The sequence below is a fragment of the Mirounga angustirostris genome, unplaced genomic scaffold (assembly GCF_029215605.1).
Source record: "Mirounga angustirostris isolate CCGP_5_RB_7025 unplaced genomic scaffold, mMirAng1.0.hap1 SCAF_5, whole genome shotgun sequence".
In the NCBI taxonomy this organism is placed as follows: Eukaryota; Metazoa; Chordata; class Mammalia; order Carnivora; family Phocidae; genus Mirounga; species Mirounga angustirostris.
In genome coordinates, this window is record NW_026991713.1 from 76,275,612 (window position 1) to 76,288,446 (window position 12,835).

The 12,835-nt window shown below is 43.4% G+C and overlaps 1 long non-coding RNA gene across 1 annotated transcript; it reads left to right on the forward strand.

Moving 5' to 3' along the window:
- The first annotated feature begins 2,275 nt into the window (after window positions 1-2,275).
- Window positions 2,276-5,647, forward strand: LOC135364446 (uncharacterized). Its single transcript, XR_010411562.1, has 3 exons — window positions 2,276-3,120; window positions 3,573-3,718; window positions 5,368-5,647. It is a non-coding gene; the product is annotated as an uncharacterized LOC135364446 (long non-coding RNA).
- Window positions 5,648-12,835: the final 7,188 nt, after the last annotated feature.

The window sequence follows — 12,835 nt, forward strand, 5'->3', positions numbered from 1 at the left end:
GCCAAACATCCCCCCAAATTATTCATTGATCGATGAATAAGTCTACTTAAAAATAAACTGTTTTGTGTGGCAGAAATGGTTCTAGATGCTAGGGATAGCCCTCATGGAGATCACATGGTAGTGAGGGGTTTGGGGTAGGAATAATCAAATGAATATCTAATGCCAGATGGTGATAAATGCCAATGAAGAAAAAGCCAGGTAAGAGGGTACAGATGAAGTCAGGGAGAAGTGCTTACTTTTCGAGATAAAATAATCAGAGAGGAGTTCTCTGATGATGCGAGGTTAGGCAAAGACTGAGCAAGACACATAAATATCTGCAAGAAGAGCAGCAAATCAAAAGCCCTGATGTGGTATCGCATTTGTTGTGCACGAGGAACGAGGGATCCCGGGTGTCGGCTTGAAATAAGTGAGTGAGGTAGAGATGAAGTTGGAGAGGTGACCAGGGCTCAGATCATACAGGACATTTTGGAACAGAAAACATCTACTGCTATTAGAAAAACAATGACAGGGGCGCCTGGGTGGCTCAGTCGGTTAAGCGTCTGCCTTCGGCTCAGGTCATGATCCCAGGGTCCTGGGATCGAGCCCTGCATCGGGCTCCTTGCTCGGCAGGAAGCCTGCTTCTCCCTCTCCCACTCCCCCTGCTGTGTTCCCTCTCTCACTGTCTCTCTCTATCAAATAAATAAAATCTTTAAAAAAAAAAAAACAAAAAAACCAGTGACATTACTTTGGCATCAACAAGCATTCGTTCTTTAAAAGCGGATAACTAGCTTCTCAAAGGTAGGAAAACCAGGCAAGTGGCTCCAAAGGAAGAGAAAAAGAATTTATTGATTACAAAAGATGGCTTCATAAGAAGCCTCCCACCACTCAGATTCATCTACATCATATACACAAAACCCCCATGACCCAGAACTAGGACCCTCTCTTTAGATACCACCATCCCTCCCACACACTCAGACTTGGAAAGCATGATTTATCAGGTTCCCTGCATTTCAAATTTCTCTTCTCTGAGTAACTAAGATAAAATGTGTTTGGTAGATAATTTACAACAGCCATTTTTCTCGTTCTCTCTTAAATGAAAAGTCTAAGATCAGGCCTCATTTAAATTGAATATTCCACCCTAAAAACTTTTGGATTCCCCCTGACACTTTAAATCATTCACATCATTCACATTAGAAGTGAACCGTAACTCCAAATTTATAAAGGAAAAACCAGCTTGTATGGGATGCCAGAAAGGTCTTGATTGTTACTGGTTTTGTGGGTGGAGAATTGGAGGACAGCCAAGGTTAGAAGGTGTGTTGGGATCCACGCCTACTTCTTGTTGGGAAGAAATTCTCCCTGTCATTTCAGTACCTCTTATTACAGTTTTTGTCCCAGACTATCTTTTCAAGAATATCTGAGATAGCGTCTCCCTCTGGAACAGAGACCGTATTTGTTTCCTGACCAGGACAATAAAGGTAATCTCTCCTCTGGGGACAAGGTATCTGGGGGAGGAATTGTTAAGAGCCCCTTTAAAAGACTGAGATTCACTGGTAGGTGAAACGTCCATCTAAGCCATCTCTGCATCACCCCCATGGACCCGGGGGGCAAGGGGAAGCCACTGAGCAGGTGGCTCAAGCTGACTGTTCTGTCCTGAGTAATAAAGTGATAAACTACTTTTTGTCTGACCCAGGCTTCTTCTGTCTTCTGCCAGCATGTATGAAATATGGCAAGGTAATTGCTTGGAAGAAGGGTAAAGTCTCAGAGTTTACAGTTTTTGACATCTCTGCTTCTCCCCCAAACCCAGGAAGTTGTCAGATCCCAGCTACCTCCTGGGATAGAACGCGACTCCAAAGAGGTTCACACAGAGCCCCCATCTGTAAAGTTCCACAAGACTCTAAGAAATTAACCATACTGAGAGCAGCGTGCCCCTCACCCTGGCCCCTTCCGCACATCCCTCTGGAGCGGGCTGTACTAGGGCTAGTTCATTTGGTCATGGCGACGGGGAGGGTAGGGGACCAGGGTGACAGCAAGTGATGATGAGGCTCCTTCAGCCTGCTCCCAGCTCTATCCAGAAAGAACAGTCCACCGGGATCACAGACATTTGGGGAAACTATCCTAACACCCCAGGCCCACCTCCCCAGCCACCCCAGGAGCTCAGAGAAGCGGGGCAGAGGACCAGGGAGCACAGCTGGGAGAGGAGGGAGGCGTGGAGGGGACGAGGCAGCAAGAAATAGAAACGCTCCTCATGCCAGTCTCGCAACTTCTCCGTGCGCCCGCGCATTTGAAGGTGAGGACGCAGAGCGGCCGGTAGGACTTGTGGCTGGTGTTCTCGGCCATGCCCTTGCCCCAGAAGTCGTTGGTGAAGATGCCCCAGCGGAGCGCGGCTCCGGGCCGCACGTCGGGGTTGTTCACGATCGCCCACACGTCGTCGTGCACGAACTCGCCCTGCAGGGAGCGGCCGTAGCACAGGCAGCTCGCCCCGGCCAGCAGCGCCGCGGCCCCGGCCGGCGCCAGTCCGCAGCCCCGCCGCCGGGAGGGCGCGCGGTCCCCGCCGCCGCCTCGGGCAGAGCCTGTCACCACCATCGTGCCGCCGCCGCCACCGCTGCCCTGGCCGCTCCCGGGCGTCTGGCATCCTCGCCGGCCGGGGCCCCGGCGGCGCGCCGCGGCTGCCCGGAGGTGGGCTCTGGCATGGTGCGGCGGCAGCTGGACCCGCCGCTGGCGCCCCGCGCTCCGCCTGCGCCGCCGAGTTGGCCCAGCTGCAAATAAACAGCAGTCCCCCGCCTCCCCCGGCCATCGCCACCTCCTCCGCCCCACTGCGCATGCCCCGCTCGCTCTCGCCTCCACCCGCCCCCCTCCATCCCCGGACGAGGGCCGCCCCCCCCCCAGCACCCTCCGCTCCCGCCCCGCTCGCCGCCGCACTCAGCGCCCGGCGCCCGCGTCCCCGGCCGCCGGAGTTCGCGCGCAGGTGGAGCGCGGGCGCGGCGCGGGGCTGCCCGAGAGGCGGAGAAGGGCCAGCGGGGTCCTGCCTGGCGCTCCCGGCCGTGCTCACCGCCGCCCCCCAATCACGCACCCCCACCCAGGGGGCTGGGAGGGCCGCATCTGCCCGCACCTCCGGGCCCAGGGCCAGGGCGGGCCTAGCAGGTGCGCTCCCTGAAACCCCCACACCCCCCGCTCCGACACGGAGAAAAGTGGCCGCTGCGTCCCGGGAAGTTCCCGGCTTTCAGGACCCCGGACAACAGCGGCGGCGGCGCCCGGCGACACGCTCTCCTGCCCGGCGCCCTGTCCGCGCCTCGTCCCCGGGCCTTGCTGTGCCCCGCCGGCCTGCGCCCCGCGCTCGCAGCCTCCCCGTGGGCGGGGGGAGCCGGGGAGGGGGGGGCAAACGGAGCTGCCCGAAGCACCTTCCCGAAACCAAGAGAAAGGGTCTCCTGGCCGGGGGCTTCCTGCCCGCCCCGCGCAGTTTGTTCAGGGGGCGCCCCGGGCTGTTTGCCTTTACCGCCCTTTGCTCTGCTCGCACTTAAGAAAAGTCCCAGGTTCGATTTGGGGTTTGGGTCTGGGCAGTGAATTGACTTCTGAAACATTGCTTCTCATTTTAGTTTCTTCTTAAACTCTTGAGATGATCGGGAGATGCAGAGCAAATTCCTCCTCCTTCTCTTTCAAGTGGATCACTTGGGTCTGATGATTAATTTCTGGGCACCGAACGTATTTCAACTGTTTCTGCTAACAATACTGAAAGAGTTGCGTAAGTGCTCTGCCTTGGCTCCTAAGCTTCCCGGTCTAATGATTTTGTATTTTAAAGTGCTAATTATTATATGTAAACGAATTAGATATCCCCAGGTGCTCGATTACTTGATTTATCTTGAAGATTGCAAATCTCTTAACTCTCAAGCTCCTTGAAATTTAGCATTGCTAAATGTTACTGTATTTAGTTACGTGGAATTCGACACATCCAATTAGGAGAAATTAAAATGCCTAATTTACCATTGATTTGGCTTTTTATTGACCAAATTTATCCCAAACAAAAGGATTTCAGGCCAAATATTTGGGTTTTGTTTTTTGTTTTGGAAAATTTCAGGCAAAATATTTGGATAGTTGACCACTCACTCAAAGGGACACATTCGTCTGGAACAAAAATGTTCCAAGACAGGCAACATTGTATCCATTTTCGGTTCATTTTTGGTGACCTAAAATTTAGTTAATGAGAAATGAAATGGAAAATTTGGAGCATGAATGTTTTCATCCTTTCATCAAAATCATTGTACACTCTGGTAGCGTTAGCTCTTCCTTGGGCTGAGTCTCTCTCCACGCACAGGACCTTACTCCTGCCAGGCAATTTACACTAGAGCCACTCCTCTTTCTTTCCCGTCAGACTCATACACTTATACTGTGGGCATAATCTGTGCTAAAATGTTCAGTGGACTGGGCCAGATGACCAAACCTGCTCTAGGTTGGTGTGTGTGAAATTAATTCCATAATCTTCTAGATTTCTATATTACGGCTCTCCAGAGAAACAAAACCAATAAAACGTATGTTTTATATATAATAAGGAATTGGCTCACTGGACCATGGAGACTGACAAGCCCCAGGAAAGCTGGAGACCTAGGAGAGCCAATGATGGAGTTCCAATACAAAGGCTCCCGGCCTTGAGACCCAGGAAGAACTGATTGTTTGAGTCTGAGGCAGTTAGGCAGGAGGAATTCCCTCTTATTCACGGGGAGGGTCAACCTTCTGGTTTTATCCAAGCCTTCAACTGATTGGATAAGGCCAACCTCTACTGGGGAGAGCAATCTTTCATTCAATCTGTCAATTTAAATGTTAAGTTCAATCCCGGGTGCCTGGGTGGCTCAGTTGGCTAAGCATCTGACTCTTGGTTTCCACTCAGGTTGTGATCTCAGGGTTCTGAGATCGAGCCCCACATCAGGCTCCATGCTTAGCGGGGAGTCTACTTGAGATTCTCTCTCCCTTTCCCTCTGCCCCTCCTGTTCTTGCACACACACTCTCTAAATAGATAAATAAATAAAATCTTTTTTAAAAATGTTAATTTCATCTAAAAACATCCTCACAGAGTCACCCAGAATAATATTTGATGGAATATGTGGGTACCTCATGGTCTAATCAAGTTGATACATAAAATTAGCCACCACAATTTCTAAGTTAACAGTAAAAGAGACTAGTAAAATTGTCCTTGTTATGTGCAATAGGTTGGTATGTTATGCTTTTCAAGAAACATGCTTATATATTTTTTATAGGAACTCTTCAGAGACAAAGTTTTATCCCCAAAGGGTGATTCTAATAATAATCTTTTATAGAGAACAGGCCTTTTCTTCTTCCTCAAATTGCCTTCAAAGCCAGCCCTGCCCACCCTCTTCTCTGTGTTGCCTCCTTTTTCAGAGGGAAGAAGGTGAGGATCCTTGACAATGGAGAGCAGTGAAGGAGTTGCTCAAGTGCAGAGAGCTGGGACGCCAGAGAGACAGTTGAAAGGGACAGAAGAAAAAGAAATTTCACAGCTTGAGTCCTGGTTTCTGAGCACTCAGTGTTTCATTAAACTTTCCTCTAGATTCAGGGCCATCTGCCTTCTATCTGTTTCAGACGATGCGTTTGAGATTAATTTTATTTAAGATATTCAGGTATTTTACATCTTCTCAGACACAAAACAATAAATATTTTTAAATATTAAGCTTTTTTTTTTTGCATCTTTGTCTTTCCTTGCTTCAATACTGCTCTGTGTTAAAAGAAATAGTGTAATAGTATTGATATCTGAGAGAGACATTTTACATTAATATGTCAGCTTGCAGACAAGAGATCATGAGACTGTTCAGCCACCATAATTGCATGAGCCAATTCCTATTACTCTCTCTAGGATATGTATATCTAAATAGTTCTGTCGCTCTGGAGAACTCCAACTAATACAATTTTTTCCCATAAACTCACGAGGAGAATTGTCATTTACTTTTAGCATCCCAAATTGCACTTCTCTTTTGTCTTTCTATTTTTTTAGATTTTACTTATTTATTTGAGAGAGAGAGCTTGTACTGGGGGGGGGGAGCAGAGGGAGAGGGAGAAGCAGGCTCCCCGCTGAGCAGGGAGCCTGCTGCGGGGCTCAATCCCAGAACCCCGAGATCATGACCTGAGCCGAAGGCAGACGTTTATTCCACTGAGCCACCTAGGCACCCCCCCAAATTGCACTTTTCTTATAGGTGCTATACTTTTGATAGTAAACTCTACCACTATATCCATCCCTTTCTTCTCAAAGACGACAACCAATCCACTTGGTAGGCATCCCAGCCCTCAGATACTTTTGTCACCCAGCCAACAACTGGTCCCCTTGGTCCTTTGACTCAGAAATATGCTTTCCTTTTTTGTAATACCACACCAGCCAAATTAATCAGGAGGGATTTGCTTTATAATGGAATTGTCAAATTAGATGATCTTTGAAATCCCTGAAGCTCCCCTACTCATAATCAGATTTGGCTACTTTGGACATAGACTTATGTGTGTCTTATACTTAAATTAGATACAATTTGAAGAACTCTGTGAAGCTTCAGATTCCTGACGGGAGAAAAATTTTGCCAATATTGTCGGGATTATTGGAGCTGAGACATACTCAATCTTGCAAAATACCCTTGAAGTCAGAAGACTAGGAAGGAATAGGCCTATAATAGAGTGATTAGTAGAAAAAGACTAATTTTACCTTACACTAGTCTTCGCCATGCTTCTTTTCTGCCTTTTGAAAACTACTGGAAGAAGGTACGGATTTGTTCATGATCTTAAGCTATCAATAGAATAATTATAAATTGCTTTCTGGTGATGCTGAATCCAAATATGATCCTTTTTAAAACTGATAACCCTAACACTTAAATTACTCCACCAAATTTAAATTTTAAGTGAACAAAACTCTTAAAACATAACCTAAATTTAGTAATGGTGAAGGGAAGAGAAATAGGTATCTGGAGCTGGGAATATTTTTATTGTCACTAGTTTTTGTTGAGAAATAACCCATGGAGATGTTGTTAAAACTTTTATTTTGGAATGAAAATTCTCAGGGGACAAATGTGAAAGATTTTGAAACGGGAAAAGAATTACTGGGTGTCCTTTCACTGGAATGCTGGGCATTGCTTAGGTGTCCCCTCTTTTGTTGTTTTCAGCTATTCTGCAACTTTGTAAATTGCAGAAAACTGGTAGTAACGCAAATGATTTTCACTCATAGAGATGCAAATGAATTTTGTCAGGTAGAGATGCAAATGAGTATTACTAGGTGGATATTGCCCAGGTTTATATGTATATTACATGTATTTGTAAATATATAAATCAATTACATATATTTGTAAATTTTGGTCAATCGTTTGCTCTTACAAAGAAAACTTTGGAAATATTTTTGACCATGATGGAAAAGAAATATTTCTAGTGTTTAAACCTAAAGACTTTGTTACTTTAGACACTTTGAACCCTTCATCATGTTAGAACAAATATATTATAACTTCCCTTGTTGACCCAAAGAAAAGTGAGCTCCCTAATGAGTTTCCCATGTATCTTGTTCAGTGGTTGGCTGTTTTTTCAAGATTTCTTATTTAAACATCAAAAAACCCTGTGTTGTTGAGTTAATAAGCCAAAGGGATTAAAATGTAAGAACTATGAATGTGTTTTACTTTTCTAACTAAATATTTATAGAGGTCAATGATTTAAGCACACTGAGAACACTGCTGGTTTTATAGAAGTCTTTTATTAACACTAGAAAGCGTTCTTTTTAGGAACCCTAAATATATAAAGCAAATACTAACAGAACTGAAGCGAGAAATAGATGGCAATACAATAATAGTAGGGGACTTCAATACCTCACTTTCAACAATGGATAGATCCTCTAGACAGAAAACCAGTAAGGAAGCATTGGCCTTAAACTACATGTTAGACCAGATGAAAAGAACATTTAGAGAACATTCCATTCACCAGCAGCCTAATACATAGTCTTCTCAAGCACAAAGTTGCCAAGGAGTAAATCTTAAATGTTCTCATCACAAAAAAGAAATGGTAGTTATGTAACATGATGCAAGTGTTAGAATGCTATGGTGGAAAAAAAAAAAAAAGAATGCTATGGTGGTAATCATTTTGCAATACAGAAGTGTATCAAATCAACACGTTGTTCACCTTCAAGTTATACAATGTTACACAATGTTATATGTCAATTATATCTCAATAAAGGTGGGGAAAAAGAGAGAACTCATTCTCTTTAACCGGATATTGAAATTGTAATGGGGTGGGGAAATGTCTAAGAGAAGTAATCTATTCAAAAAAATTCCTGTTTTCTTTTACCTTCTTGCATTCCCAAGTTTGGTCTCCTAAGTCAACAAATCTGGAAATTTGGTGTCAGTTTGTCCAGATTCTTGAAGAACACCCACCTCCCTCAGCTTAACTGGCCTAATGCACATCAGTTTAATTTTTTATTTATTTATTTGAGAGAGAGAGAGAGAGAGAAAGTAGGGGTGGGGGGAGGGGCAGTGGGAGAGGGTGAAGGAGATTCCCAGCTGAGCAGAGAGCCCAACTCAGGGCTCAATCCCAGGATCTGAGATCATGACCTGAGCTGAAGTCAGATATTTAACCAACTGAGCCACCCAAGTGCCCCACAGTAGTTTAATTTTTATCTGAAAATATTGATAGTTCACAATATAAAATAACTTTTAGGATGGTACCATACTTTAGAAACCAAGTTAGCTTGGTGAGTACATGAAATCAGAGGATGCCAAGAGGAAAAGTGTTCCTTAGGAGAAGTATTCCTTTTCTCATCCAATAGTGAAGATGCACTACTTCCAGTTCCCTCCAAGATCTCTTCAATATTCCAACTGATAAATTAATTTCAATCAAATCACTCATAAGAGAAAGATTTATAAACTGTGTAACATTACATAAATATTAGGCGTCAACTTTAGAAATACCTCTAATATAAAAGCTCACTTGATATATTTCTTTTAATAGCTAGGAGAAGTTTGACTTTCATCTGTGAATATCTATGTATTTCTAATGGTAAGAGCTATGTAATTTTTGTTCCAGTTTTGTTTTGGCTTCTAGAAAATTCTGAGTTAAATTTTCTGTTGAATTGTGATAGTTATCCTTAGGCTAAAATTTCAAAACAATTATCCTTTCTTTCTTTTTTTTTTTTTTTTAACAATTATCCTTTCCATATTGTTACATAACCTTTGTTCTTTTGTCGTTTGTGCTAATAGACTTATTATATCTGTCTCTTTTTAAAAAGATTTTTATTTATTTATTTTTTTATTTATTTGAGAGCGAGAGCAAGAGCGAGAACAAGAGCGAGAGAGAGAGAGAGAGAGAGAGAGAGAGAGCATGAGCAGGGGGAGGGGCAGAGGCGGAAGGAGAAGCAGGCTCCCTGCTGAGCAGGGAGGAGGGGGGCCCATGCAGGGCAATCTCAGGACACTGGGATCATGACCTGGGCCCAAGGCAGCTGCTTAATCAACTGAGCCACCCAGGCGCCCCATAATATGTCTTTTATTTTAAACCCACATCAAATCTGACACGTAGCAAGGATATACATAATGATAAATGGAAAGAGGAAAATATAAGGTTGAACATATGAAAAATTTCCTTGTTTAACTCATTTGGCCTTTGAAAGATTTATAAGATCTAACCTAATAATGAACAAATGAAGATGTTTTCTATAATTACTTCAACTCATCTTCTGAAGAGATTATTTACTAACATCATTAGTAAAATTTGCATATTAATGGGATGAACACTTTCCAACCACAGGTATATTCACTCCCCTACAGCACCGCCTGCCCTCTTAAAAATTACTAATGGGTGATTGGAGCTGGAAAAAATCTTTGAATATCATCTCTATAGTAGCTTTTAGATTTTTATCACCTAGTAGCTCTTTATTCCTACCACACATATCCTACATTTTCTGAGTAAAATATCCTCAGAAACTTCTTAGAACCTAATTTTAACAATAATTCTAGAATTAAAAAAATATGTTTTTCTTTCCTTCGAGGTGGAAATAAAACATGCCAATTTCTTTAAGTCTACAGACAATCTGCTGAAAACTTCCCAAGAACAATGTGAGTGTCCACTTCAAAACCAAACTCAAGTTGCCTTTCTTAACAACATATGGAACTGTAATCTTTTATTTTTTTATTTAAATTTTTTTATTTATTTTTTATTTTATTATTTTATTATTATTTTTTTTAAGATTTTATTTATTTATTTGAGAGAAAGAGAGAGAGACAGAGAAACAGCATGAGAGGGGAGAGGGTCAGAGGGAGAAGCAGGCTCCCCGCTGAGTCGGGAGCCCGATGTGGGACTTGATCCCAGGACTCCGGGATCATGACCTGAGCCGAAGGCAGTTGCTTAACCAACTGAGCCACCCAGGAGCCCATGGAACTGTAATCTTACCTACGTAGTTCAGACAACTTATTTTAAAAACCAGCTAATATTTAGTCACAATTGCAATAGATGGACTTAATTACAAATGCTGGCATGAAATTCTTGCTTCTGATTTTTTCTGCTATGTGCATACTGTGGCTGCATTGGGACAATTAAGAAGTTCATCGTGCCCTCTGTGGACAGGGAATCTTCAGGAACAAAACGTATCTAGGCACATCATTATAGAATTAGAATAAAGTTCACATTTATTGGAATAAAAACAGCAACAGTGACTATAACAATCTGGAAGAACAATGACAACATAATCACCATTCAGGCTGTCCCAATTTTTTCCTGCCATGTTCTTCAGTGGAATACAAGGTATTGGATAATTTGCCAAGGAGCACTTTAATGTCTAAATGGCAAGCCAAGGCATTTTACCGCTGCTGATATGCAACATACACCAGAGGCAATTTAGGTGAAGTTGGTCTTGCTACCTCGTGATGATTGATTTTATTCAGGGAAGTAATAGTTCATTATCCATTAAATATTTGTAAAAATGCTTGACTTATTCCAAAATTAGAAGAGGTTTTATCTATCAGCTAAATTATCAATATTGTTTTCTGGGCAGCTCATGTCATTCAGATGTGTGGAGAAAAACTTGTAAGTGATTAAATTTATGACTTATTTATGGGGGAGAAATATCTGACAACCCATGAAAGTAGTCAAGATTTTAATAATTCTGGGTTGTATATAGCCCAATTTCCAGAGAGAAAAGAATGGTTTTCTGAGAAAGGTTCATTTCCTTTTGGAAATTCCCCATGGCTTTGGCTTGGTTCTCCCCTTTGAGAGTATGAACATGTGCACATGCACACACATATTCACACATGCTTTTAAAAAGTTTCCTTCACAAATTTGTTCCCTGTCGTTTTCAGCTAGGGGAAGGTACAGGAAGGAAATGTCCACGATTTGGTGTTTACTTGGACCATGTCATTAACATTTCCAATTTGTCGAGTTGTTTCCACGTTTCCCAAAGGTCCTCATCCTTTGAAAGCTGATGGATGGGCTGGCAGAATCTTCCAGGTTTGTGTTGGTATAATAAGAGCCAAGTGCCTAGAAATAATAAAACAGCAATTTTCTGAGAGGTTTACCTGCAGGAAAAGCCAGGAACATAAAAGCCTTTCCCACCCTAAGCCTCTTCTTTTCTCTCAGTCCCAGGAGGGGCTTGGGAGACCGTATCCTGTCAGGTTAATTGAGGGTGACGTCAAATGTAGTCTCAGCGGCGACTATCATGGCTCGAAGGGAGAGGGCCCTGGAGCAGGAATCAGAAGAGCTGGGCTCCAGTCTGGCCAGAGTGGAGGCTTCAAGTCGGGAACAACAGAGGCAAAGGCTGCAGGGGTGGGAAAATGTCAGGTCTCTTCTCTTGAAAGCTGGATAAGGCTATCCAGTCACCTTTGACAAACAATGGTTCTGGCTCCCGTAGTGGCTTTGAACTAGGAGAAGGCTCGTCCCCAGTTAAGTCCATCAGAACTGGGCCAGACTGTCTAAAACTTCATGCTGGGTAATGTCCACAACACTGCGCTCTCAGAGGGCTGCGCCTTGAAACTGGGTCTCTTTATGTCACAAGACAACAAGGGATATGCATCCTGGACTAAAAGAGATTTAGGGAATGGAGTTCTGGACTAAAGTGATGGGAGAAGCTACCAGAGGGGGCTTGTTCCCCAAGTCAGTCTTGTTTCAAGACTTGTGAGGCTAGAACTCATGACACTGAGATCAAGACCTGAGCTGAGATCAAGAGTCCGGTGCTTAACCAGTTGAGCCACGCAGGCACCCCTCCCTAAATCGGTTTTATAGTAGTAATCATCCTAAAGCCTGAGGTGCCCTATCTAAGTCCGCAGCCCATGGGGTATTTTCTAATTTAAAATGCATAAAACTGTGCCAATTCTGCCTATCATTGTCATTTCTTTGGCAAAATAAACTTTGGCTTGTAGCATTTACTATTCATTTTCACACAGTAATCCTTACCTCTTTTGAATCTTAAATAGCTGTAAGCTTAAAAGAAGCTATCTGGATGTCTTAGGAAAATAATGATAAAATAATGTCCTTCAATGGAATTTGGGTTAAACAGTGACCAGACCTTACTATGAAACAATCTATTACTTTCAGGGGTTAAAAATCATAACTTTTCAACTCAGGATCAACATTTATGGCCATGTGGCAGGATAACATGATGAAGACATTCACTAAGCAATGAGAGAAGAGGAACTTTTCCCTTTTCCTTTTCTAAAGGGTGAGCAGGCCGTTTGGTACAGGAAGCATGAAGTTCCCTTACCTAGGGGCAGGGTTATAAGACTTTTTAAAGTTCAGGCTCAAGAGGGTAAAGGAGAGAGGGCAAACCGTTTTTTGGTTTTGGGGGTTTTTTTGGCCCCCCTTTTCCCTTTTGTCTAAGCCTACATTTTGACTGGTGGAGATCTATCAGCCCAATCAC